This window comes from Rattus rattus, chromosome 4, assembly GCF_011064425.1.
Source record: "Rattus rattus isolate New Zealand chromosome 4, Rrattus_CSIRO_v1, whole genome shotgun sequence".
Lineage (NCBI taxonomy): Eukaryota > Metazoa > Chordata > Mammalia > Rodentia > Muridae > Rattus > Rattus rattus.
Window position 1 is genome coordinate 101,801,493 of NC_046157.1, and position 27,723 is coordinate 101,829,215.

Below are 27,723 nucleotides of genomic sequence, written 5' to 3' on the forward strand. Positions count from 1 at the left end.
TNGTGGGCCCCCGGTCCCAGGGCCCTCAAAGATATGGGAACTGCTTTCCAGGGCCACGACCCGGCAGAGGAGGTCCCCCAAGAGCTGACACAAAATTGGACCCATGCGTGCTGCCTCAGACTTCTTTCTAATGCCCCAGATGGGCATTCAGCCAATTCCTGCTCAGACTGTGGGGCCTCTACCCTGGGAACCATAGGCCTTGTCCTTGGGAGAGGATCTCTCGCCCTACAAGGACTGATAGTCCATCCAGGCCTTGTTGAAGCTCAAGCTCTTGATATTCAAATTCTTTGTTCAAGTCCCGATGGGGTTTTTTCCATAAGTAAAGGAGATAGAATAGCACAGTTATTACTCCTTCCATGCTCCCAGGCCACAATACAGGATACCAAGGGACCCATGGGGTCCACTGGTCATGATTCGCATATTTGGTGGTTCACCTTAACAACCGCCAAAATTGAGCTTAGAAATTAATGGAAAGAAATTGAAGGCATACTGGATACTGGGGCTGATAAAAGTATAATTTCCTCAAAATGGTGGCCTCAATCGTGGGCCTACCACAAAATCTTCTCACTCACTACAAGGATTAGGCTACCAGTCATGCCCTATGATCAGCTCTCTGCCACTCTAATCTTGGACAACTGCCGATGGCCGACAGGGACAATTATTCCTTATGTACTTCCCCTGCCTGTTAATCTTTTGGGGGAGGGATGTTATGCAGACCATGGGACTGACCTTATCTAATGAATACCCCCCACAAGTGGCCCACATGATGTCAAGGATGGGCTATAAGGAAGGAAAGGCCTAGGGGATTAGAACAGGGTTGTCTCACGCCCATTGAACCCATCGCCAACCCCCCATAAACAAGGCCTGGGTTTTCCTAGGTGCCATTGGGGCAGCACGACCCATACCATGGAGGACGGAGGACACGGTGTGGGTTCCCCAATGGCCATTAACCCCTGATAAATTACAGGCAGCTACAGGACTGCTGAATGAACAATAAAGATTGGGACATTTGAAGCCTCCACCTCTCCTTGGAACACCCCAATTTTTGTAATAAGGAAAAATCAGGAAAATGGCGACTACTCCATGACTTGAGGGGCATTAACGATCAGATGGAATCCTTTGACCCATTCAGCGGGCCTTCCTATACTCTCGGCCCTACAAAAAAGATTGGAATTTGGTAATAATAGATATCAAGGATTGTTTTTTCTCTATTCTGCTTTTACCCCCCAGATAGGCCCAGGTTTGCTTTTACTGTCCCATCAATTAATCATACTGAACCTGATAAAAGATACCAGTGGAAGGTCCTACCTCAGGGCATGGCCAACAGCCCTACGATGTGTCAGTTATATGTTCAGGAAGCCCTCAAACCAGTCAGGGAGACCTATCCAAATTTACTGTTAATTCATTACATGGATGATATATTGATGTGTCATAAAGACTTAGAATTACTCAAACAAGCCTATTCCTTATTACAAAAAACCCTTAAACAATGGGACTTACATATTGCTACAGAAAAGGTCCAAATTGCTGACACAGGTCATTTTCTAGGATCCATTATTTTCCCTGATAAGATTATACCCCAGAAACTGGAAATCCGTAGAGACCACCTCCATACTCTTAATGACTTTCAGAAGCTCTTGGGAGATATCAACTGGTTGAGACCATTTTTAAAATCCCTTCCATGAATTAAAACCTTTGTTAGAAATATTGAAGGGGACGCCACATCACCTCCCCTCGTGTATTAACTCCCGCTGCAACCAAGGCCTTACTAAAAGTAGAAGATGCCATAAAACAGGCCCAATTGCAACGCATTGATTGGTCTCTACCTTTTTCACTCTGTGTACTAGATACCAAGGATTTACCCACTGCAGTTTTATGGGCAACAAGGTCCACTGTTATGGATCCATCCACATGCTTCCCTGTGAAGATTATTGATTGGTATCCAGCTGCAGTAGCACATCTGGCTATAAGGGCCCAAAAGCTGCCATCTGTCATTTTGGGACTCTACCCCAATCCTTGATTATTCCATATACACCCTACCAGGTCCAAACTCTAGCCGCTACCTCTGATGATTGGGCAGTGTTGCTCACATCCTTTACAGGGAAGATAGATAAGGATTATCTTAAACACCCCCTATTGTGTTTTGCAAGATCACAACCTATTGTTTTCCTCGCGTCACATCCCACAGACCATTAAAGGAGGGGATAACGGTGTATATGGATGGGTCAAAAAAAGGGGTGGGAGCATATGTGGTAAACTCCCAAGTATTCTCACGACAATATTTTGAAACCTCACCCCAAGTGGTAGAATGCCTAGTGGTCATGGAGGTCATTGAAAATTCCAGGTTCCTCTAAATATTGTTTCAGATTCCTCCTATGTGGTTAATGCTGTTAGTATTCTTGAAACCGCAGGTATAATTAAAACCACTAGTAAGGTGGCAGATATTTTCCGAAAAATCCAAATTATCCTATTAAATAGAAGATTCCCTGTATACATTACTCATATACGGGCCCATTCTGGACTCCCTGGCCCAATGAGTTCAGAGAATGATTTGGCTGACAAAGCCACAAAATGATAGCTGTGGCCTGGCCTCTCTCCTTTAGAGGCCGCCAAAGCCTTTCATGGCAATTTCCATGTCACCTCAGAACTTTACGCCCCGCTTCTCTATAACTAGAAAAAGAGGCACGTGATATAGTCACCCAATGCCAACAGTGCTGCCAGTTCCTCCCAGTTCCTCACATCGGGGTCAACCCGAGAGGAATACAGCCATTGCAAATCTGGCAAATGGATGTGACTCATAATTCTACTTTTGGAAAATTACAGTATGTGCATGTATCTATAGACACATGTTCTGGCATTCTACATGCCACCCCACTTACAGGAGAAAAAACAACACATGTCATTCAGCACTGCCTTGAAGCATGGAGTGCTTGGGAAAGCCAAAATGTGTAAAAAACTGACAATGGCCCCGCCTACACATCTCAAAAATTCCGTCAGTTTTGTGCTCAGATGCAGGTTACCCACCTGATGGGCCTGCCCTACAACCCTCAAGGACAGGGAATCATAGAGCGTGCTCATCGGACGCTCAAATCATATTTAATAAAACAAAGAAGGGGAATTATGATAGAACTCCCCCCAACACCCCGAGTGGCCACTGCTCTGGCCCTTTTTACCTTAAATTTTTTAAATCTTGATGAAGCTGGACAAACAGTGGCTGAGCGACATTGCTCAGAGCCCAAGAGGACAAAAGAATTAGTCAAATGGAAGGATGTATTAACAAATGAATGGAAAGGCCCGGATCCTGTTTTAATAAGATCCAGGGGAGCTGTCTGTGTTTTTCCACAGGACAATGAAAATCCCATATGGATCCCAGGACGACTTACTCGGAGCATCACAGCAAGTGATCAAGAAGGGACTGGGACCCCTGCACCTCCCTCACTCTTCTTCCATGGATGCCAGCAACGGTGCAGGGCGAGCTCGATGGGGAATAATGTCAACCTTTCCACTCCCGATGCCGGTGATGTACCACTAACAGGGATTTAGGGTTGGCCTATTTACCTAAGGATCCACAGGTTGAACGACTAAAAGAAAATAGGACTATTCCCCTTAAGGGCAGCCTTTGTTTTGGCATATTCAACAAAACACCTTTTGATCTCCCTTGCATTATGTTATATAATCAATCTTCTGCTTGGTTAAGGGAGGCCACATGGGGAACTGGTGAGGAGGACATTGTGGCTAATGCCACAGTTCTCTATGGTGGTGGCCTTACATTGCGTTAGTGGTAGCTGCACTTACGCCCATGGTGATGCTACTTGGAGGAAAGGGAGAAAAGGGACGGTTGTCATTTTCCTGGATGGGGAACATCAAACCTGCTGCCTCTGTCTGGACAGCTACTCATATAAAATATCGCAGTAGTTACCGGGCATGGCTCGCTTTAGCCCGATCCCTGTTGATGCCCCGGCTACCAGGACCTTATTTAGAGGAAAAAGAGATTTTGATACTTCTGCAATTATTGCTGGCATTATTACTACGATTAGCAGTCGCTGCCTCGTTACTGCCTCGGCATTGGTCTTGTCAAATTCAGTACAGACAACCCAAACTATCAATGATTTATCGCCACCGCCTCTGTGGTTTCGGGACAGACAGGCCTCGCCAATACTCAGATATAGGGAGGCCTTATGCTTGTCAACTAACGATAGATGGCAATTAGACATTCTATGGCAACTGGCCCAGCTTTGGCTATGAGCAAAACTCCCAGGCCTTTGTATCACCTCCATATAATATGACAAATTTACCTGAGCTGCTAATCTGTCTAAGAGTCTTTCACAGCATCTGTTACAGAATTGACCTCGGAGTTTGAACAGACACTTCGGGAGCTGAGAGCCACCATCATTCAAGTAAATTCTACCCGACTGACCTGTCTTTGACGGAGGGATTGTCAGCCCCTGGATCACCTCAGCAGTCTCTTATTTCAAGGAATGGGTGGGAGGGACTTTTTAGAGTGATCCTCTGCTGTGGATTAGTGTTACTCCTCTGGTTGCTTTGCAAATTGAGATCTCAAACAAGAAAGGACAAAGTAGTGATTGCCCAGGCGCTTGGCCCCTTGAACAAGGAGCGCAGCTGATATCTGGTTGACCATGCTCAAGCAACAGGTCGCCGGCTGGACAGCTCTTGCACCCTAGAACCTCGGTTCATTGCACAGGATTAGAGTGTCTGGCTTGAGCAGCCCATGAGGGGTGACGAGCTTAGCATCGCACAGGGAAGTTCTACCAACACGCCCCCTGGAAGGCATGTCATATTACATGAGGGTTTCTGCCCCAGTTTTCCTCCCTCGAAAAATGGCAGTGCGACGGGTCGGGAGTGCCTGGGTCCCAACAACAGCCTAAGGGTATCTCTCTTGTACAGGTTCGGCCAACTTTGCATGAGGATATGACCTCTGTCTCGCCCCTATATCTGGGTGTCCTGTTTGCTTAAAAAAACAGAAAAGGGGGAGATGTGGAGGAGCTGTCCTCACAGATGTGAGAACGGCAACGAAGAGCGGCCCCCACAGAGGTGAGGAGCTGCCCGAGGAGCTCTCCTCACAGATGTGAGGAGCTGTCCGAGGAGCTGTCCTTACATACTCCATTACAAGATGGCACCAGCATCTGGCAGAACGCACCTAGTAAAAAGGGCAATACGCAGGCGCCTGGTAACTTCCCCACCAAGGGACACGACGCTATGGTACGTCATCTGGCATACTTGGCAGCGACCAGTCAGAGACTGACACGTCCTAGGCAAGGATAGTTTCCTATATAAGGGACGGTTATTCCTCTCTCGGCGTCTCCGCATTGTAAGCTTATGCTCTCCCTCTCAAGATGCAGTAAAGCTTTTTTCTGTAGAAGGATCCTGTGTGTGCCGCGTCGTTCCTGCTGGCGAGACGTAGCGCGGGACATGGAGCCACTGTTGGGGTAGGTATTTCAGCAAATTCTTAGTTTCAAAACTATGATGACCATTATTTTAAAAGGGAATCTGATTACTTTTCTTCCCTTGTACTGTAATCTTAGACAAATCACACCACAATCAAGGAAATCTTAATGCATATAACAATAAATGTTCTTCTTAAATGCACCTGATGCTACTTTCTTTGTATATTATAATACCAACAGAAGAGACACTTTAAGTGCAATGGTTATTTGTTCTTTAAAACATCTTGACATTAAGGATGTAGTTTGCTACTTATTTGGATATGATATATTAGAAACAAGCTAATTCTGAAAAGAGTTGTCTCAATAGTCTATGTTGTAACCCATAAAATAAGCTATTATTTATTAGGGTATTCAAAACTCTGTCCCCTAAATGATGTCTATTTTGCCTCAGTATTTGGCAATGATATTAGACATATCCTCATTCCTGTTATAGGGGTGACCAGACAAGTTGAGAAAAACTGTGATTTATTCCCAGTACTTAAACTCATTGTTTAAAGATGTTTGTATCCACATGGAGCTATTCTTTGTGGTTAGTAACTGTCCAAGAGAATTTCAGCCAGAATCGTGGTGCTATTGAAATTTGGGTTAATAAAAGCAAAAGCACCAAATTGAGAGCAGTTTGATAGATGAAGTACTATGTCTCCCTTCTAAGATGTCAACAATGTGCTAAGAAATGGACGAATGGATACAGTTAGGATTTACTATAAACCCCAGGAAAAGTTTCTATAAACTGTAAGTCAAAGACTTAGCCAGTGTATACTCTAGTAATTACTAGACATATCACATGGATTAGAATTCAACCATCTCCCACCCTTCCCTTCATGGAAACCTGAGAACATTAAGCAGAATCAATGTGCAGCGGCAGAGCAATACATTAGAGCTGCTCATTATTCTTCTTTGAAAAAGCTCAACAGTGAGCAACTCTCTGAGAAAGTGACTTAAGAAGAAGCAGAAGGCCTCAGTAAACAAATGACCTTTGAGAGATAAAAATGGAGTCAGTGATGGAAAAGCACACGACTTTATCAGTTTCACCCAAAGTATTGGTATACAAACTCTGTTAGAGTAGAGGAATCAAGTAAGCTAAGTCACTGAAGCTAATACAACATTACAAAGTTAAGAAAGAAATTATTCACTAAACACCAGTTATTTCTTGAGGGGAAACAAGGTGCCAAGCACTGTTAGATGTGCTGGGAATTCAAAGAAAATGACTTTGTTTTTTAAGTGGGTCAGTGTAATCGCTGCATTCAGTGTCTTTACCGTGCCTAACTCCTAGTATGCTCATAGTCAATGAGCAGGACAATCAAAGACTTTTGCCTTCCTGTGGTTAATATTAAGATGGAGAAGAGAAGTGAAAACAAAGTAGTAAACAGAAGTCCCAAGTACATGAGAATGTTAGGAGAGATGTGCAGTTAGAAAGCATGGACCATCTGATGGGCATTAGACACTCTAATGTGCCCTTATAACAGAAGGGTAGGCCGAGTGCTCACGGAGAGGGTGATGAGTGTGGAGAGGGTATCATCAGGGAAGGATGTTAGGTACGTATGCATTAGGAAGAGCAAAGAGGAAATGTGCAGCTCCTATGGTGGGAGTGCACCTGGAGGTGAGGGAATAGGGAGGGAGAGGGGTGAGGGAGGGAAAGAGGAAGGGGAGGAAGAGGGAGAGGAACACGTTCTGATGTTGTCAGAAATAATAACAGACAGCTTAGGAAGCTCAGTAAGAATTTAATTCTGTAAAACTTTGTAGGCCATTGTATTGCATTTGGATGTCAGTTTAGAATCAAAGCAGAAGAAGACATTAGCAACTTTGAGCAGAATAGTAACTGGGTTGTTCTGGTTCCTGTGTTCAGAAAGGGCTCAGGGATAAAGGCAGAGTGGTGATGGTTTTTCTAATCTGTGTAAAGCAGTGGGTTCCATCCCTAGTAGAAAAGAAATCTCAGGCTGGACAGAAGGATGGAGAGATGACAGGCTATTAGTCACTGAAATAACCAAGAGACTCATGGTACTAACTGTCAGTGATGGGGGTGGAAGAAACAGAAGTAGTCAGATCCCAGGGAGGTGTCAAAGGTAAGGCTAATAGGAGAGGTAAGATTATATGCTCATGTTTACAAAGGCAACATAGCTAAAACACTTATATGCAATTCAGTGTTACATTAAAAATGCATCATAAGTTTCCAGAATGATCCATAAGTTCCTATTGGACCAACAACATATACTTATCAACTATGGACTAAATATAAAGACATAACAAGGGAGGATGGAGTGCAGGCAAAAGGTCACATGGGTCAGGAAAGATGATAGGAAGGTATTTTTTTTCCTAGTTTCAACTTCATCACAGTTATCTTTGTCTTTTGGGGACTATGTGAATTCAACTTTGCATTTGGGGATTCTGAAAGAATCAATCATGCATTTCCCCTTGAGAAACTTGTGGAAGGTGGGCTTTCTGTTTTAATCCCACTGACCATTAGGAGTTAGAAATGGAAAGTCACTGAATGCAGCTGTTACACTGACCCACTTTGAAAAGGTGTTTTAAATTTTACTCTACTGGAGGGTTCTGTAATCTGAAAATTTTATCATTTTCTCCTGTTTGAAACAATATCAAAGCATTCTATTACAGTTTTATATAATATGTAAATTGTATTGCTAAACATCAAGTATGATATATGCATGTGTGTGTACGAATGTGTGCGCATGTATCCATTTGTGTGTGTGTGTGTGTGTGTGTGTGTGTGTGTGTGTGTATGCCAGCAACTATCTGAAGACACTGGACATGCAATAAAAATCATGGAAATGTAACAACATTTGGCAGATACTGGACTGGAGTCAAAATTTGGAAACAGGATCATTTTTATTGTTTTTAAGAGGTTTAGGCTGTGCTTGAGGTCTTAACTGAATAAGGAAAAGCCTGCAGGAAAAGCTGAATTGAAAGATCCAAGTTTAGAGTTTAAACCAGTGATTTTCAAACTTCCTAATTCAGCAGCCCTTTAATATACTTCCTCACGTTGTGGTGACTCCCAACCATAGAATTATTTTTTGTTACTTCGTAACCATAATTTTGCTACTGTTATGAGTTATAAGGCAAATATCTAATATTTGACCTCGGTGAAAGGGTGTGTGTGTGTGTGTGTGTGTGTGTGTGTGTGTCTTTCATTCAGGAACCTAGAACACTGGGGAGAAAAGCGAGGAATGCATAGCTGCTGCCTGATCCATTAGGAAAGAGATTCATTGGCAATTACAACAATCTACAACATCAAACCAAACAGAAAACAAGAAACAGAAAGATCACATTTAATATAAAACTTATGAGCTTCCATGCTTGAAGAAAGAAGAGAAAAATTTTCATCATATGGTTAGCTATAAGTAAATATATGAGACCATACAAACAAATTTCATACCTTACAAAGGTTGTAAATACTTGCCAGCATAAAAAAGGAACATTATGAGTGAATAGTATATTTTTCTGTCTCTTGGAAAAGCTGCTGTCTCAATATAATATTTGAAGTGGCCTGCTCTTTCTCTTGTTGATTTGTAATGTTTTCCATATATATCCTAAAACCCCACAAGCATTTGAATGTGTTTCAGGGCTATGAAAGTTCTTAAACAAAAACATTTAACATTTCAAATATTGTTAAGATGTAGTTGCCTTGATAATTCTCATAAATTGTCAAAGAAGCCAATAATTCTTATGGCTACTTTGGAGGGAATTAGACAGTTTATTGCTACATTGGACAAAAGACATTCTTTATCTTGCAATGGCTTTACTTACACATATATAACTGAGAAAACCCTCCTGTTCATGAAAGATAAGCACAAATTGATACATTGTACATTGTTAGCAAAAGAAAATATCAGGAACAGGAAAATTCTCCTATCTTTATTGGTGGGGAAGTTTTTACCTATTGGAAGAAGATAAATCAGTTGAAAAGAATAAATAAGAGAGGAGAATACCCTCTGCCCACAGTCCAGACCCAAGAGGGACTCACATAGTGCCAACTGTACCTGCGGGGTACAAGGACCTACACGAGCAGTCAGGGGCAGGACCCTTTGATTCCTGCCCGTGCCTAGAGCTGGAAGACAGTCCCCAGGAGCACTGCTACAGCTGAGAGCAGAGCGCTTGTTCTCAGGAAAGGCTGAAAGAAAATAGGAAAACAGTTCTACAGGAGTAGACACAGAGGCCAACAGCAGGGCCAAGTCACTCCCAGAAACAGCAAGATAAGCAAACACCAGAGACAACCCAATGACTAGAGGCAAGTGCAGGAACCTAAGCAACAGAAACCAAGGCTACTTGGCATCATGAGAGCCCAGTTCTCCCACCAAAGAAAATACTGGATATCCAAACACACCAGAAAATCAAGATTTAGATTTGAAATTGCATTTTTTGATAGTGATGGAGGACTTTAAGAAAGACATAAAGAACTCCCTTAGAGAAATGCAGGAATGCACAAGTAAACAAGTAGAAGCCCTTAGAGAGGAAACACAAAAATCAGTGAAAGAATTACAGGAAAACACAACCAAACAGGTGAAGGAATTGAAAATGGAAATAGAAACAATAAAGAAAGCATAAAGGTAGACAATCCTGGATATAGAAAACCAAAGGAAGAGACAAAGAGCTGTAGACACAAGCATAACCAACATAATACAAGAGATAGAAGAGAGAATCTCAGGGGCAGAAGATTCCATAGAAAACATTGACACAACTGTCAAAGATAATGTAAAATGCAAAAAGCTCCTAGCCCAAAACATACAGAAAACCCAGGACACAATGAGATTAAACCTAAGGATAATAGGTATAGAAGAAAGTGAAGACTCCCAACTTAAGGGGCCAGTAAATATATTCGACAAAATTATAGAAGAAAACTTCCCTAACCTAAAGAAAGAGATGCCCATAAACATACGAGAAGCCTACAGAACTCCAAATAGATTGGACCAGAAGAGAAATTCCTCCCATCACATAATAGTTAAAACACCAAATGCACAGAACAAAGAAAGAATATTAAAAGCAGTAAGGGAAAAAGGTCAAGTGACATATAAAGGCAGACCTATAAGAATTATACCAGACTTCTCACCAGGGACTGTGAAAGCCAGAAGATCATGGACAGATATCACACAGACCCTAAGAGAACACAAATGCCAGCCCAGGTTACTGTATCCAGCAAAACTCTCAATTAACATAGATGGAGAAACCAAGATATTCCACGACAAAACCAAATTTATGTAATATCTTTCTACAAATCCAGCCATACAAAGGATAATAGATGGAAAACTCCAACACAAGGAGAGAAGCTACACTTACAGAAAGCAAGAATATAATTTCCTTGCAATGAAACCAAAGGAGAGACAAACAAACATGATTCTACCTCTAACAACGAAAATAACAGGAAGCAACAATTACTATTCCTTAATATCTCTCAACATCAACAGACTCAATTCCCCAATAAAAAGACAGAGACTAACAGACTGGATATGTAAAGAGGACCCAGCATTTTGCTACATGGAGGAAACACACCTCAGAGACAAAGACAGATACTACCTCAGAGTAAATGACGAAAACAATTTTCCAAGCAAATGGCCCAAAGAAACAAGCTGGGGTTGGCATTCTAATTAAGAAAGCAAGGATGTATGTATGGGAGCATTTGGAGGGAGAAAAAGGAAGGGGCAAATGATGTCATCATATTATAATCACTTTTTTTTCTAACATGGAAGAAGAGGGACTCTAGACCTAGCAGATTTTTGATGGCTGCTGAGGGAGGAAGAGCCACTTTTCTTTGAGCTTAGTGTATTTAGGAAAGATTCTTGGACAAGATTTTGTAGACTGTGTTTCATGCCCAGATTCACAGGGTTTGTTCTTAAGGTTATTACTTAATGTATTATTATTAGAATAATCTGAAAAAGCTTTAAAGAAGGCAACTGGGAAGATTGGGAGTTTATTCACACGATGTCAAAAGTATCATTCAGATTTTTCAAGAATGGTTAAGGCTAAGGATAGAAGAGGCAGAGGTGTAACTGCCACCCATTTCTACATCATCAGTCCCCAAAGTATTCCCTTCTTTCTACCTCCCTCCCATGCATCCTTTATTTCTTCCTTCTTCTCTCTTTCCCATCCATTCTTGCTATCTCTTCTTTTCCTTCCAACTCCTTTCCTGTTCATTTAGTTTTATTTTTTATTTCCCACCCTCATGTGGTCCTTTTGGAGTTCTGTCTATATGACCCATGAAGATGAATCTACAGAAGGATCTAAATGTTATTAAAGGGATTCTGCTCTGGAATCTGAACACGAACTATTTTCATCAGTCAGAAGGGCATTTAGTACAGACTGCATTTAAAGTGCAGTGCCGCTGTGGTCAATCTTCTTGCGAGCCCTCTTCTCTCTACTTTTTTCTAAGGCTTCCTGTACAAGGGGGAAGAGCCCATGGTTGTGAGGTGACAGAGGAGGGCAAGAACTGCCATGATTGAGATTCTCTTGTGAGCCTACTTCAGGGTTCTGCACTTCATGACATTTCACCAACTTTCCTTCTCTCTACTCCTTGCAAATTGGCTTCAATTATTCCTTTATCCACTTCCTTCACTGGGCCCGATCATAAATGAGAACTTAGAAAGTTCAAATAAGTAACAAAAACAATACTTAATGAAAATAGGTGATTTTGAAAGAAAGCAAAGATGTGTATTTGGAAGGATTTGGAGGGAGGAAAGTAAGGGGGCAAATAATTTAATTATATTATAATCTCATTTGTTTTTTAGCATGAAGGAAGAGGGACTCTAGACCTAGCTGATGGTTGATTGCTGCTGAGAGAGGAAAAGCCACTTTTCTTAGAGCTCGGTGTATTTAGTGAAGATACCTATTGCATTGGTATCCAATATTGGATTACTTACAGTGTGGTTTTACTTTAGTTTTAAAAATGTAAACCAGTGGCCAAAGCACAGTAATTCACAGGGATATAGAGAAATAATCACAATAAACCCAATCACCCACAAACATGCTTCATGCGAAGACATTATCATTAATTACTATTTCTCTGCATTCACTGGTAAACAAAGCTTTATATTCAATTAAGATAAATAAACACTGTGACTTAGATGAGGAAAAGTGTCTAGCCTGCTCACTCTTTACTCAGCTCAGCTGTGTAAACTTAGCCTTTAGGACTCTATGTCTTGAAGTCGTCAATGCTGTGAGTTTGCCGAAGAAAAAAAAAACACATGGAGGTTGGACTTGCTGGCGGATTGCAAATATGTACAGATGAAATTCATCCTCCTAATGAAGTCATCAGGAATGCCATATTAGGTATTACCAGAGAGTTTAGCCTCACCTACAAGTCCTGCAAGTTATCCTGTTGATTGTTTCTGATACAAATATGGACTAGTGGGTGACTCCTAAATGTTTGTCCAAGAATTTCAAGAGGAAGCTGTAGAGAAAAATCATTAGCTGGACCTTCAAGCTAGTGAGTCTCAAACTATGTAGAAGTTACCTCAGAAAAATGTGATCTGACTGCTTCATGGTTTATCCCAAGATTCTGTTATCAATTTCAATCACTACAGCCTAAATGCTATATATTTTTTTTAAAGTACCTGTGTTAACTTGAATATGAAGTAAAGATGGGAACCCACTGACCTATGAAATGAGGCAGTGAGCTAGAAATAGTATTAAGCTATATTTGATCCATGGGCCAGGAGTACTGTCAATTTCTAAGTGGCTACCTCTGAGAATGTTTAATTTCTATTCTCAACCCTACACCTACAGAATAAAATTATGCACGTCAGTAAGATTCCCTGGGTGGATCCTACACACTTTAGGTTTTGAGAAGCATTAAGGCATCTAGCCCAGCAGGCATACTTAAGTGTCCTGTGTTAAGGTTGTAATGGAAAGACATCCTTAGCCCTAATCCCCTCTACTTAACTAAGCCGACTTCTATTTTGATTTTTACCAGTATGCCTCTCCAAAGATAGAGATATTTCTTTATTGCTCTTCATTACGTTGGACTTCAAATGAAAACCAGAGCATGGTGCATTCTAAACAAATTTAGGGCAGGAAGAAAGCTTATTTCACTAGTTTCTGTAAACAATGGTTTTCCACATACTACTTGTGGGACTTAAAATATGTGCTGGTCCCACATTCGACCTATTAAATTAGAATTTGATGGGATGGAGACCCAAATGCTGGTATTTGCTAATGCCTGCCAATGGATTTTAGTGGAAGCTAGTTTTGAGAACCCCTATGGGTGAGCACTCTGATTTATCATTGTCTTGTTGAATACATTACAGAACAGTTAGTCATTTTGGCTTCCTGGAAGACTGATATGAGTTACTTAAATTAATAAAATATTAACATGCATTACAAGGTCAATGAAAGATTTAGTGCACACCCCTATTTTTAGATGATAGCTGATTGTGTACACAAGGAAACAAACTGGTGGCAAGTATATCAAATAGCAATACTCCCATGTTATAATAATTTCGTTTTCTAAAATAAAATGCAGTGCATTTTTATTAGAATTTGAATTTGTTGTATCTTTAGACACCACAGAGCAAAATATCTTAGCTTTGTCTATGTAATGCATCCTGGATAACTGGCATAGAGACCATTTGTGGGGGGGGGCATTCCTTAGAAGAAAGGAACCAGTTGCTATGGACCATTCACTGTGTACATAGAGTCCAATACAATTTCTTGGCTGCGGGTCCTAACTTTCATTTCTAGTGAAATAATAAACAAAGGCCACGTATTGGCCTTCACACAGGACCTGAAACTGACTAAGTGAAGTAGCTAGACATGTGACCGAGCTAAAGGCTAGACACGTGACTGAGCTGAAGGCTAGACACGTGACTGAGCTGAAGTAACAGTCACATGCCTTGCATAAGATAAGCAAGCCAAAATCTAAGTCACACCAAATGAAATTCCAATTCCAAAATACATAAAACAAAAGCCACAAAGAGTTTCTTTCAAAATTATTTCATTCAATTTTGAAAATGAAAATCTTCAAGATTTTTGTTCTTCTAAAGGAAGGCCCCTTGTTTTGCTTCCTGGGTTTCCTATATACCATGAAATATTTGTCTCCTTTAAATTACATTTGGAAAGTGATGTGAACAAGGCAATACTTTCCTTCCTTTTGGGGTGTTCAAGTTCTAGGAAAAATACCCATATATAAAATCTCGGCCCTTCAAATTCCTATGTTCTATGACCAGGATTGCCCCATCCCAAGAACTGGGAGACATCTTTAACCTCACTTCTACCATCATTTGGGTCTTTGAATATGACTTCATGCTTCATTTACAGCATTGATAATAGCAACATGAAGGATGACAGACCACAGGCTACACTTGTTCTTAATTGTTTTTTCTTTTCCATTAAGCTTAGAATTCTCCTAAGTTAAATGAGAATCTTTAATGCTTTAATTATAATAGTAAATCATACGTAAATGGGAATACTCCATGTATTTATGATTAGAAACTTAAGAAATGATGAAACGTTTACTTGGCAACTCTCCTATCACGTGTACATTATTAACTTTTCTCACAAATCTCCTGCCATTTTATCATTTGCAAATCTTATGAGTAAATAATGAGAAAATAGTCTCTGGTAGGTTTGCAAGCAAAGTAACAATCAGTGCGAAAGTGTCTCTCTTGGCTGAGTGTGGTGGTATGAGCCTCTAATCCCAGTACTTGGGAGGCAGAGTCCAGTGGGTCTCTATGAGTTCAAAGCCAGCCTGGTCAACATACAGAATTCTGAGTTCTGGATATGTGGGCGAGGGAGATGAGGAAGAGGCAGAGAGAGAGAAGAGAGGAAAGGAGGAAAAGGAGCTTTTCCTTATTGGATGGTTGTATCTAGTGTCACTTTTACAATTTTTTAGGCCAAGTAGAAATGTCTACTTCCATTAACTCAGAATATATATCTTATTTAAAAATAATGCCTAATCAACCACAGGAGCTTGATTATGAAGCATGATCAGGATGTAGAAATTTGCTTGAGGTAGACACTGATTACAGACTTCTATAAAAAAAAACAATAGAATTCATCTTTAAAAGGAGAAGGTTTGCTAGGCATAGTCAAAGCTCACTTTCAATTCCTATAATCCTTGTGTGGCTTAAATGGTTATCTCAGTCACGACGTAGTATGAATAGCAAACAGAACATTTCCATTTTGATTTTTTTTCTTTAAAATTACTTACAGTTAAGGCTGGTGGCCCTGGAGGTCCCATATCACCCTAAAACAGATGAAAGAAAAGTCGCAATCAACAGATGCAACTTTCTGTGCATTATTTAAGAGGTTATGGAGAGAAGCAATATATAAAGGTACATCATTTTTTACGTTTTCATCTGTTCTTTGAGAACTTCATGATATAGTTTGATCATATTCTTCCCCCATTCCCCAATTCCCCCCAAACCCTTCCCAATCTCCCTACCAGCAAATTCATAATTCAAAAGGACATAAAAATAGAATTTTTCTCGATAACATTTTCTGCACAATGAGAGCTGCATCACGTCCCCTTGAGGGCTTGTGATATAAAAATCGCCTTGCGTGCCCTCGTGCTTCCTGCAGTAGCAAAACGTGTTTCGAAAAAAAACTAAAATAATCTAATTTTTTTTATTCTTTTGACTATGAATCCAAAATTAGAAAACAAAATTTTTCTTTCCAAATATGGTCACTTGCCAACAGAGCAGCTGGGAAGCATCACGGTGGCAGATAATTTTCCTGACAAAGTTTGTATGAGGATCAGCAGAAATAGTAAGTGGATCCCCCCCCACCTCCTCTCCACTGCATGCCTTCCAGCTGCAAGGAGCTGTTCCACAGCCTCTCCTAGGCTCTGCTGAATGGGCATCACTTGTGCCTCCAGCTTTCAGAAAGCTCCCTCTGTCCGTGTTTTCCAGCATTAGAACTGCTTTGCTGGCCTGTGTGAATACAGGTTGTCAGGTGTGTGTATCTTGACTATTAAAAAAAATCCCTCAGAATGCTGGGCGCAGCAGTGTGGTATACACTTAAAATGCCAGCACCCAGAAGGCAGAGACAATAGGATCTCTGTGACTTTAAGGCCAGCCTCACTGACACTGCAAGTTTCAGAGCAGCCAGGGTTACACAGTAAGACCCTGTCTTTAAAAAAAAAAAAACAGTCTTTGAAAAAGCATCCAAAGTTCATGATGTGTCACCCCAATGCTTTTGTCTCACGAGCTCCAGTCACTTAACAAGAACTCCATAGCCATCAGGACCGAGTGCCTTTGCTGTGCTTTTGTCGCCTTGATCATTATGGACTCCATGTGTCTGTGGTGTGTGCCCTGGGGTTGTCATGCTAAGTATATCTAGGATTTTCTCTTTTTCTCATTAACCTTGGTTATCTGAAAAGTTTTAAGACATAGCTTTGTACAACAGTTGTACGGAACTTAAATCAGTTGCTAAGGAGTGCTTTGTGAGGTCATCTCTAGTGCAGTGATAAATATTTAAGACAGACAAGGAATTCTGTATGTGCTTTGCATGAAGAATAAAATGTAGACATGTATGACTCCCATGAAATCAGGATTGCCTGATTAACCTCACTCAAATCAACACTTGAATTTAATATTCGTTAGCTCTCACTTAGAGGCCACTTCCCAAATGCCGTTAGGAAGTGATGCAGGGAGGGGGGAAACACAAGAAATGGGTCATTGGATCTAAAGCAGAGGCACAAAGTGAGCTTCCTCTCCTCCAACACCACCTGCCTGATCATTAAGGTGACAGCTTGGTGTTGTTGGCTGAGTTTCCTGACACAGGACACCTTTGCTAATGTGCTGATGGAACACTCATGCTGTCAGGCAAAGGTGAGAAACAGGAGGTTTCACTCCTGTGTTAATGTCAACCAGCAACGGCACACAGTCTCTCACACTGAAGCAACCGAAAGGCTTTCCTCACTCAGAAGTGTTTCACACCACAGCCTTCCGCCATAGTCAGGATGGTGTTTGTGGAACCAGATAGGATCTACAAGAAGTCACTCAATTTAGTGTGTGTGTGTGTGTGTGTGTGTGTGTGTGTGTGTGTGTGCATGTGCTTTGGTGTAGATACGGTACCTTTTCTCCTTTTGGGCCAGGTGGACCTTGAGGACCCAAGTCACCTTTCAAACCCTGAAAAGAACATAACAAAAATAATTTTCTATGGAAGAGTCACCAAAAGCTTCAATTACTGACAGGTTATTAGTAACAAAACGATTCATGCTTCCCTGAACTCCCAAACACCATTCTTTCCTTTCTAGTGTGGAAACAGGCAACTGGCACCACTGTGATAAGCTCCATCTGCACTGTGGTGGCTTCAGATACATTAAACCAGCGCAGGGCCTCAATATTGCATATTTGTGCAACTTTGTTTCCTGCTAAAATTACATTAATTCGCCATCTGGGGGACCATCATTTAGATCTATATGAGCTTTGAAATATCCTCTTTGGATTAAATTTGTGGACGTTGTAAATACCTCTGATTTAGCATTGATTTAGCCTTTACAAAGCTTGCCAAAAAATTCATGAGTTACATCAAAAAACATGCTCATGTCACCATCAAGAAATTTAATTATTGGGAGGAAGGGATAGAGAGGCTGCGTTCTTCTGTCACTCCCTGGGCTGGAGGGGAAATGTAGCATCTTGTCCATGTTAAACTGTGAGTTGTATGGACACATCCTGACTGCGTGCAAATAGGGCTGATACCTTCCTTCACTTTAGGTACATTTAGAATCATGCAAAGAGGAAGCATTTAGAAGCGATATTACACACAGTAAGTCTAAATGTCTTGCTATTCCTAGCTGAGGGAATCAAGCAATCACCACCTGGGAGTTTTGTAGGGAATAAATAATGCACACCACAGCACCTACAGATATTCAATATAGACTCCAAGAACAAACCAAAGTAATAAAAATAATTAGATGAAACAATTTTGTTGCACAGGGGATGTGAAAATCATGTCAGACATCAACAAGGACGAAGGATGGATTAAATCATCATTCAACTTGAAAAGTAAAGAACTGGAAGAGCTTGAAGGGGCTCGAGACCCCTTATGAACAACAATGCCAAGCAACCAGAGCTTCCAGGGACTAAGCCACTACCTGAAGACTATACATGGACTGACCCTGGACTCTGACCTCATAGAAAGCAATGAATATCCTAGTAAGAGCACCAGTGGAAGGGGAAGCCCTGGGTCCTGCTAAGACTGAACCCCCAGTGAACTAGATTGTTGGGGGGAGGGCAGCAATGGGGGGAGGATGGGGAGGGGAACACCCATAAAGAAGGGGAGGGGGAGGGATTAGGGGGATGTTTGCCCGGAAACCGGGAAAGGGAATAACACTCAAAATGTAAATAAGAAATACTCAAGTTAATAAAAAAATATCTTTTATTAACAGTTATCAATTTCAGCATATAGATCCTGTATATATTCTGTAAAAAAAAAATTAAAAAGAAACCCCACAACTTTGAAATGAATGGATGGTGCCTTAATATATTTTAATCAATATTTAGTGTTTAATAAATAATATTTAAAATGTAGTAATATACTACACGCTATTTGGAATATTATTTGGAATATCTACCTATTCCTTTCTAAAACAGTAGACACTTGAGAGTAAAACCTGGCAGAAGAGTAACCTAACCTCTTATGAGGAGACAGGTGCCATTCGTTTATCCACGTGTCCACCAAACATTTGTCCCGGTGCCTTGTGGCCACTCACTATCCTAGCCCTCCACCGTCTGATAGAGTAGCTGCACATCGGCTGCTCTCCTTCTCCACCCTCATTCTTCTCAGTGATGAGGAATGAGCCCAGAGCCTTGCTCATCCCACCAAGTTCTTTACTACTGAGCTGCATTTCCAGTTATGTTTCTAATGTGTAGTATAAGAAAATAATGTTAGCTCATTCGTATGCTTTTGTTTTTAAAGATTTATTCATTTATTATATATGAGTACACTGTAGCTGTCCTCAGATACACCAGAAGAGGGCATCAGATCTCTATTACAGATGGTTGTGAGCCACCATGTGGTTGCTGGGAATTGAACTCAGGACCTCTGGAAGAGTAGTCGGGTGCTCTTAACCACTGAGCCATCTCTCCAGCCCCATTCATATGTTTTTATATTATTCATTGAAATGATAATGTTGGCAATAATGAATCAAGTAATGTATATTAGCAAAGTAATTTTGCCTGTTCCTTTTGCCTTTCTCCAGCACGGCTAATGGAGATTGTAGCATGTTTACGTTTCTCTGGAGTTTGTAGCTTTCTCTCTATTTCTGCACCACGTTGCAGACCAGATACAAGAGAAGTTGGTAACAAAAGTAACCTCTATTTCCGAATGCTAATCAGGTTCCTCTGAGCTCTCTTCCTAAGTCTGGACCATGCCTTTGCCTTGTCCTTGGCTTGCTCAACCTGGTCATCTAAAAGTATTGCTAAGTCAGCTTACAAAACTCTTCCAACCTTAGACTAGGAATGCCCTAAATTAACCCATAAGCCCCACCTGCCCGAGGTAACTTCCTGAAATGTTGGGAGTTGTAGTTCTTAGAAAATAATAACGCCTCATGGGAAAGTACGGTGGCCTATAGATTTGTCCACATAAACCCCTACAACACATGGCTTGAGGCCATTTTCAGTGGGGGAAAGCCCAGGGAATGGGCGTGACAAAAATCCATCAGTAGTTAATATTAAATAAAGCTTACTTTAAATTTGGCCCATATGGCGGAGTTGGTTTTTCTCCGGCAAATCTCAGGATTAATTGAATCTGCTCTTCATCTCCTCCCTTTGACCTCTAGTTCTTGGCTGTCTTTAAAAAGAATTCCTTTAGACCAGAACCTTGTTGTACTTAATATTTCCCTTTCGTAATTCCCCCCACATTGTCTCCTCTATGCTGCTGTCTACAACTACAACCAGGTCCTTGGATCCAGAGGTGGCGCCTGAGCCCCCTCCCTTACTGCAATTCCCGTTACAGCTGTTTTGAATAACAGCTTCCTTGCTACAAATAGTAAGTAAATAAATGAATAAATATAAGTGAATGAATGAATGAATGAATGAATGCAGGCCACTTCAATTAGCCTGCAAATCTATTAGATGTGCTCAAGACTTTTGCAATATGGCATTTGGGAGTCAGGGAAAGAATAGTGCATAATCCTAGGTAGTCAGTGTACCTGCGTTATAAAAAAAAAGTACACACAATGGTTACTTTGAAGAGATGCTCAGAATCATAATTGTAAGAACAGTTAGTAGATGGCCGTCTCCTAAAAATGGTTATTTATTATTTTTTAGGGCAAGTAAGGGATAATTAATAGTGTTCTTTGCGGTCTTTCACACTCAGGTTGACAGATAGGTAGCAACTGTGCTTTAAATCCTAGAGAATAAAATTCAGCGGAGAAGCACGTATTCATTATGTTCCTACAGCCATGGCCATGGAAGTAGACCCATGTAACTCATGTCCCCTGTGACAAAGTACTGTGATGTTAAGGCTATGGGTTTGTAATGGGCTCTGAAAAGCAGCTCGCTAATGCTTTTTGCAAGTACGATTTTTCTCCTCCTGTCATGCTGTTGCTGCTATCAAGGTTATTGAGTGCCAGAGGGGAGAAAAAAGGACACCGCACAAAAGCATAAAACTTGTTTAAAAATGTGTTAGTCCCTTTCACACCCGAGCTGTGCCTTCCTGATAGCAGAGGTGCGACCAGGAAACCTTGACAATATGGTTGCCTTAAACAAGACCTGCAAAATGCCAACACCTGTTGACAAGCCCGTGCAGATTAAGGAAATCTCATGAGGCCCCGTCTCTGGATGAAGAGCTACCAGTCATCAATGGCTGTAAGAAAGGAATCTTCTCCCCAAAGGGATGTGCTCAGTCATGGGTTATCCACTCCTAAAAATGTTATCAGATCTAGACACATGTACATAAGAACATCATAACATGGGCTCAGTTGGGCGTGTGTGTGTGTGTGTGTGTGTGTGTGTGTGTGTGTAGAAATGGGGAGTGGTGGGGAGATGTGGGAGAAGTTAGAGGGAGAGATGGGGGAAGGAGAAATATTGCAAACACAGTATTTGCCTAGGAATTTTTTTTTAATCTATAAAACTTTAAGTTGAGAAGCATCAAATGAAATGGATCTTAAACTGGAGACATGGCTGGGTATCTATTATTAGGGATTTCAGTAATTCATTCCCCGAAGCATGGTAGTTGTAGCTCCATGTAATGTGAGATGGGAAATTTTCTCTAAAGGCAAAATAAAAGTCGTGGGATGGTGTTACATAAAGCAAATAGACTGCAGAGTTTTATTGGGAAAATCTACTGTGCATATAATACGGCATTTTTAAAAATCAATTCGTATAAAATATTATTTATTTAAAAATTTAAGCTACTTACCTCCTTGTCCTTTCTACTCATTGAATCTTGTTTCTGAGCAATGGCAACAGCCATCGCCAGATGATACGTTCTGGTTTTGTGATTTCAGGGTTTTTATAATTAGTAGTACAGATCGCACTGGTGTATGGAGATTTGTGTGATGATTTCAGAGAGGTCGGTTACAGTAATTTTGTTGTACGATGTTTAAAAGATCAAAATTAACAAAAAGGAGATTCAACTGAATGACTGAAACCTACTCTTCTGAGGTTGAGTGGAAAGAAATTAATGAAAGGGGTATCTATTTAAGATAATACGTCACATCTAGAAGCTTTTGATAACTGAGAATGGTTGATTGCACAGTTCTTATGTATGCTCGCATCTTTCTACTGCTGCATGAATGGTGACCTTGGTTCTCGAAGGACATTCGGCAAGCACCAATAATCTGATTTTCCCACTGTGCAAATAAAGAACTGGGAGGATAAGTGGAGTAATGGGACACGTAGCTACTGGAAGAGCTGGGATTCGAACCAGACAGCCTAGCTTCGATGGCTACAATAGGATACTTACATACTATCTCAAGTCTGTTCTAAGATACTATTGTTGAATTTGTTTAATGCTACATAACAATCAGAATCATCTGACTATTGAATAAACAAAGACCTTATGTTTTGAAAAGTAAGTTATAGAAATTGAAAAACTTTTCAATTTCTATATTGCTAAGTATCCATCAGTTATACTGCAGTGGAAATACATTTATTAATACTTTAGAGTTTAAACTCAAAGTTCACACAAGTTTATACACACACACAAACACACACACACAGAGGGAAAGAGAGAGAGAGAGAGAGAGAGAGAGAGAGAGAGAGAGATGGAGAATTTTTGTTGTCCTCATTAATAAAGGCTATTTAATATTACTTGAGAACCTTGAGGACACAACACAGTCTGCTTCTCTTTCCCTTTTTACAGCTTACAATTACATCATTTCTCCTTGCCTTTTCCTCCCTTTCCTCCCTCTCAACTCTCTGATATACCTTTGCTAGCTCTCTTTCAAATCCATTGCCTCTTTCTAAATTAAATGTTATTGTATGCTTATGTATGCATGCATATACATACATACATACATACATACATACATACATATAGATAAAGATAATCTCACATGGCAGAGAATCCTCTTGCCCTAAATCCCACAGTGCCTAGCGGAGAAAGAATGGACCGCAGTCTGCTTCCTTTTTCTAAACTAAGCAGGCTAGCTATTTTGTGAAAAAGTTGGCACAGACAGATGTATTATACAAGAATACATCACATCACACCAAATCCGATATGCAACAATGAAAGACCATCAAGACAGGCCTGCTTGAATTCATTTAGTGGAAATATTAAATCATTACAAGTCACTGTGATGTGGAAAGTAGCTTAGAAGGTGGCAAGCTTGGGATACTGAATTAGCTCACTTGCATTCTAACTCAATATTCCGGAGCTAAAATCCCTATAGTGACTTGACTTTAGTGAGATTTAAAATCACCATGAATATACCATCTATCCCCTACAAGGTGCACCTGTAATTATGAGGTCAGCATGAGTTGTCACGAGTGCTGAAAATCTTTCATTTGCAGTCAAGTGTTTCGTCCCAAAGAACAAGACGTGGTGCATGGCATGAGGAAGTAGGAAAATGATATCTTTCGTCAAGCCTTCGGGATTAAAGGAGGATTTTACTCTCTTCTTAGTTGACATGTAGATGGTGTTTTCCATCCTTGATTTTTCCCCAAGATATTTAGGAGGCATGACCAAGAAATAACAAGTAATGAGGGCTTGCGTTCTTTTCAGTCTCCCTAGCTGTGAAGATGCTGTGGCCAGGAAAACATTCTTTTTCTAATTTTATTAGAAATTTGAAACTTGGTCTTCTGCTAGCTCTCTGACAGGCTAGATCAGAGCATTTGACAGGTGACATGCTGAGCAAGTTAATGGGCTGTCTCTTGCTTAGTGGCCTGCTTTGTAGTCTTAAGGAATTACAGGGTGAAAGGAATAGAATTGAACCTTTCTTATTGGAGTTGTGCTTGCTTGAGTCCTGCAGGACCATCCTATTCAGGAGGAATGCTTTTCTCCCCACAAGTGCACTCTCCATGTGTTTGGCCCTCTTCAATGAATGGCACAGGTAGGGTAAAATGTGGGTCTTTGCTTATGCTCCAGAACTCTTTTTTTCAATAGTTTCCATGTATCTTTTTTTAAATTTATCACCATTTTTTCCATCTTTATTAAATTGGGTATTTCTTATTTACATTTCAAATGTTATTCCCTTTCCTGGTTTCCATTTCTAGGCAACATCCTCCTAACCCCTCCCCCTCCCCTTCTACATGGATGTTCCCCTCCCCATCCTCCCCCCATTACTGCCCTGCCCCCAAGAATCCCGTTCACTGGGAATCCAGCCTTGGCAGGACCAAGGGCTTCCCCTTCCACTGGTGCTCTTACTAGGCTATTCATTACTACCTATGAGGTTGGAGCCCAGGGTAAGTCCATGTACAGTCTTTGGGTAGTGGCTTAGTCCTGGAAGCTCTGGTTGGTTGGCATTGTTGTTCATATGGGGTCTCAAGCCCCTTCAAGCTCTTCCAGTCCTTCCTCTGATTCCTTCAATGGGAGTCCCGTTCTCAGTTCAGTGGTTTGCTGCTGGCATTCGCCTATGTATTTGTCGTATTCTGGCTGTGTCTCTCAGGAGAGATCTACATCCCGTTCCTGTCAGCCTGCACTTCTTTGCTTCATCCATCTTATCTAGTTTGGTAGCTGTATATGTATGGGCCACATGTGGGGCAGGCTCTGAATGGGTGTTCCTTCTGCCTCTGTTCTAAACTTTGCCTCCCTATCCCCTCCTAAAGATATTCTTGTTCCCCTTTTAAAGAATGAGTGAAGCTTCCGCATTTTGGTCATCCTTCTTGAGTTTCATGTGTTCTAGGCATCTAGGGTAATTCGAGCATTTGTGCTAATATCTACTTATCAATGAGTACATACCATGTGTGTTTTCTGTGATTAGGTTACCTCACTCAGGATGATACTTTCCAGTTTCATCCATTTGCCTATGAATTTCATAAAGTCATTGCTTTTGATAGCTGAGTAATATTCCATTGTGTAGATGTACCACATTTTCTGTATCCATTCCTCTGTTGAAGGGCATCTGGGTTCTTTCCAGCTTCTTGCTATTATAAATAAGGCTGCTATGAACATGGTGGAATATGTGTCTTTGTTGTATGTTGGGGCATCTTTTGGGTATATGCCCAAGAGAGGTATAGCTGGGTCTTCAGGTAGTGCAATGTCCAATTTTCTGAGGAACCTCCAGACTGATTTCCAGAATGGTTGTACCAGTCTGCAATCCCACCAACAATGGAGGAGTGTTCCTCTTTCTCCACATCCTCGCCAGCATCTGCTGTCAGCAGAGTTTTTGATCTTAGTCATTCTGACTTGTGTGAGGTGAAATCTCAAGGTTGTTTTGATTTTCATTTCCCTTATGACTAAAGATGTTAAACATTCCTTTAGGTGCTTTTCAGCCATTCAGCATTTCTCAGCTGTGAATTCTTTGTTTAGCTCTGAACTCCATTTTTAATAGGGTTATTGGTCTCCCTGTAGTCTAACTTTGTGAGTTCCTTGTATATTTTGGATATAAGCCCTCTATCAGTTGTAGGATTGGTAAAGATCTTTTCCAATTGCTGTTGCTTTGGTTGCTGTTTTGTCCTAACCACAGTGTCCTTTGCCTTACAGAAGCTTTGTAGTTTCATGAGATCCCATTGTGCAGTGACATCAAGGTAGGTTAGATGCTGCGTTTAAACAAATGGATCAGCATCGTGATATAGAAGAGAAGGCGACAAGAGTATGTACAGACTCCTTGGCTGGAAGCCACAGGTTCTAGTACCTAACACAGTGTAGGAGATTCACTGCAGAGCTGAGGAGCAAGAAGGGCTAGGGTCACAGTAGCAATGTGCATGGATATTCTTGGGAAATATGCAAGGAGCTAAACCAACGGTGGCACAAAGAAACTTGTGTCGGAGGTGACTCCTGGGGCATTTCTCTTTTGGAACCAAGTCTCTTCCAAACTCTCTAAATTCCTCCACGGTCCACAAAGATTGGTCTTCAGCTTCCTTCCTGTTGTCAAGGTCTACTCCACACAAGGTGGATTTCGCAATACCACTAGGCATGGCAAGGATTTCAAAGGCTTCCAGTCATTATGCAACTGAACAGAGTGAGCTGTGGGTAGTGCTCTCTTATACTCAACCCATAAAGGAGCAATGCGGCCCTTTAAGCCATGTAAGCAGTGTATGTATAAATGAGACCATGAAAGGAGGATAAGGGTGGTCAGTGAAAGCTCCCAGTTCAATCTGCATTTCAATAGAAAGTGGTGACTGTTGATTTGAATAGGTACATTTCCAAAAGAAAGAAAAAGAAAAATTAGCCTACTGTTCAAGTTTCATTCTAAGATCCAAGGTAGCACTGTGTAAGGAGGGGCAATAGCTTTCTAGGGAAAGGGGACGGTGCGAATTGGATTCAAACATGTCAAAGACTGCAGCACACTTTAGCTTGAAGGACTCTACTCTTGTATGGGTGGTCGAGGGGTCATTGTTTTCTGGAAGAGTGTATGAGCCTAGTGTACACAGCCCCCCTTTTCTTCTTTCCCTACACAAGTGCCATCCTGGAGACACAACCTTTCTCTAGGGGGAGTCAGGGGTGACGTGGAGTATGAAAGCCAGCTGAGAACAGGGCATTGCTGAACATATGCAGGAAGAAATTGACAGTGAAAGGAAGGCTTTTAAAAAATCAGCAAGAAATAAAGATGAAGAAAAGACATTCATGAGACAAATGAAGCCTTGGAGAGCCCGGTAATGAAACTAAAACACTGCTGTAAAATAGCTGTGTAAAAACCTGCCTCCACCCTTCCTTTTGTTTGACTGTGGCTGGCTCTGCCAAGGACAGCCAGATTTAATTGCGTTAGAAAGAATATTTCAGTGGTAAAATCTAAACAGAACATTACTAAAAAGAGAATTAGGCTTACATCTTGTCCATTAAGGCCAGCCAGACCAGTGTCTCCTTTGGCTCCTGGTTCACCCTGGAAAGAAATGATTTAAACAATAAAAAAAGTCATACTTCAAAAGCTTTACTAAGAAAAATCAAGAGAGCTATGTCGTTTGGCTATATAAGTAACAAAATGATTGATCTGCTAATCCTCTGAAAGAAGCACATATTTAAAAATATGCAATTCTGAGCCCTAAAAACCAAGAAGTTCAAAGGTTCAAGGGAATACGACCTAAAAATGATTAGAGTATAATTAGAAGAAGAATCATTTGTTTTCTTTTATAAGCAAGAAAGAACTCTCCAGAGGGCAATTCCGCAATATATGTCAAGGCTCTTAAATCAGTTCCTTCCACCTGGCCCAGTGACTGTACTTTAAGAATGTATCCTAAGGAAACAAACCAGATGAAAAGCTGAAGGCACCTTATAGTGAACACAGTGGTATTTACGAGAAATATTCCACATGCCTAGGAATAAGGACCCGATCCAATAAATTATCACACATAGATAAATGGACTATGGCTCGGCTACAAAAGTCATACTATGCTTATTTTATACTATAAAATTTCTGGTATCTAAATAATAGTACCCAAAGAACAAATTGAAAAATCCAGTGTATGCATCTCGACCATTGTGCATTCTTTTATTTCATTTTTTTAAAGAGATTGAGTGTTCATTCCAATTGGGACATTTTTATTACAACCCCCCTCACCAAGGCTCAGGGAACTTTGTGGAAAGGGAGGCAGAAAGGGAAGGAGGCAGAGGAGGCTGTGAGGTGTCTGTGGGACAAGACATAGTTACCACACTCATGAGTGCATAGCACCTGTAGTTACCAGCACAAGACCAAGCCAGTCAAAACCCTGCCATAGACGGTGGAGATAATCGTAGGCTCCACCCCTTAATAAGGAGCTTCTGGCAG

At 41.0% G+C, this 27,723-nt stretch overlaps 1 long non-coding RNA gene across 1 annotated transcript in view; it reads right to left on the minus strand.

Annotated features, from left to right (window-relative positions):
- Positions 1 to 26,843, minus strand: part of LOC116899259 — a 107,055-nt gene extending 80,212 nt beyond the window's left edge. The window contains exons 1-3 of the long non-coding RNA XR_004387701.1: positions 26,788 to 26,843; positions 17,486 to 17,539; positions 15,619 to 15,654 (exon numbers count right to left, since the gene is read on the minus strand). This is a non-coding gene — a long non-coding RNA (uncharacterized LOC116899259). The remainder of the gene's footprint in view (positions 1 to 15,618; positions 15,655 to 17,485; positions 17,540 to 26,787) is intronic.
- Between the last annotated feature and the right edge of the window lie 880 nt (positions 26,844 to 27,723).